Here is a 1854-nt window from a genome sequence, read left to right as displayed (position 1 = left end):
GCCCCCAGTCCCTCCTCTAGCCCCACCCCCAGCCCTTCTTGAAGGCGGATCTCGGCTGTCTCCAGGCCCTGGCTTCCGCACTCCGCCTCAGGTTCTGGCTGGCCCAATAGGTGAGAGGCTACGGGTCTGACGTCAGGATTGGGAGCCAATGAGCGCCGGGAGCGGGGCAAGCGGCGACAGGCACGCCAGGTTCGGTGAGGGGTGGCTTTTTGGGACCTTTGCTGGCTGCTTTGACTGTTTATTCTTGGAGCGCCTGGTTCTGCCAGATGTCTCTACTTTCCTTCTATGCAGAGTGCCTCCCCTCCAGTCGAGCCCCTTTCTGCTCAACCCACAGAACCCCTCTATCAGATGAGACCAAGGAAGATACATTTCAATAAATGCGGGATCTCCCTCTGTCTCAGGAATATTTGGGTGCGGCTAGACAGACCCACTCCTCTCAGTCATTCCACCACCTCAAAGATGCGGAATGCTGAGTTTAATTCAGGACGTAGCCTCCTCCTAGTATTTTTTAATTGAATTTTGTTTAACTAGAAATTAAGAAGTGGCACTTCACCGCGTCCATGCATTTGTTCCTCACATGCACCCTGGACTTGCCCTTCTTTCAACCTGAGATGTTCTTTCCTTCAGTGCTTCTCTCTTTGCAGCCTGATTCTTCTTTTTATCTTGTATGCTATGAAAAGGATCGAGTCCTTGGTTATTATGTGCAGGGGACCCTCAGAATACTATGCTCCACAGTTGCAAAGTGACTGGTGAGGGAGAAGTGAATAGGGTCTAAGGCCAAAATCAGTTTATGCAAATTGTTCCTCAACAAGCCTTTATCTTTATATGCCTTTAATTTTTCTTTTTCTTTTTTACTACAACTGCCTTTGTTCTCCCACCCTGACCCAGCCACCATCTACCAACTTAACTTTGTGATAATCTACCACCACCGTCCTCCTTCCAATTTGCACCACGTTTTTTTATTAATAATTGCATTTCCAAGAAGGGAAAGATGTGTTTATGACTCGTGCTCTGGAATGGTTCTGTGTAACGTTGGATAAAATTATTTAATCTCTTCACTTCAATTTCCTCATCAGTAAAATGGCCATAATAGTGAAGCATTACTTCATGCTGTAGTAATGCTTGCAAAGCTCTCTTAGCACAGAGCCTGGCACATAGCAAACATTAATAGATAATAGTCGTTACTGCGGCTACTACTACTGCACTACTATTGCACTACTACAGTATCATTGCCGATAACTGCATTTCCCAAAGGCCATGCAGCCCCTGGCAGTCCGTTAAACACCTGCTTTAACTTTAATCTCTAGCATTCTAATGCCTAAATTTCAATATAACATTTCTATTTTTTTTTAATTTAAAAAATCCAATTATCTAGCTGGGCACAGTAGCACATGCCTGTAATACCAGCACTTTGGGAGGCCGAGGCAGGAGAAACGCTTGAGCCCAGGAGTTTAAGACCAGCCTAGGCAACGGGCGAAACTCCCTTTCTACAAATAATTTAAAAATTCGCCAGCTTTGGTGGCGCGTGCCTATAGTCCCAGCTACTCAGAAGGCTGAGGTGGGAAGGATCACTTGAGCCCAGGAGGTCGAGACTACAGTGAGCCATGATTGGGCCACTGCACTCCAGCCTGGGAGACAGAGCAAGATCCTGTCTCAAAAAAATTAATTAATTAATTAAATCCAAAATAACCTATATTCGGATATAAACGTGTTTTAAATTTTTTTTCTTAAAGAGTTGATTGCTTTAGATGATTTATTATGCCCTAGGATATTTTCTTCTTTTTCCTGATTCTTCAGTTTTCTTTATTAAATTTGCCTTTCCAAATGAAACAAAACGAAAGGTATATACTTTTC

The sequence above is a fragment of the Macaca mulatta genome, chromosome 8, assembly GCF_049350105.2.
Source record: "Macaca mulatta isolate MMU2019108-1 chromosome 8, T2T-MMU8v2.0, whole genome shotgun sequence".
Classification (NCBI taxonomy): domain Eukaryota; kingdom Metazoa; phylum Chordata; class Mammalia; order Primates; family Cercopithecidae; genus Macaca; species Macaca mulatta.
This window is presented reverse-complemented; position numbering follows the sequence as displayed.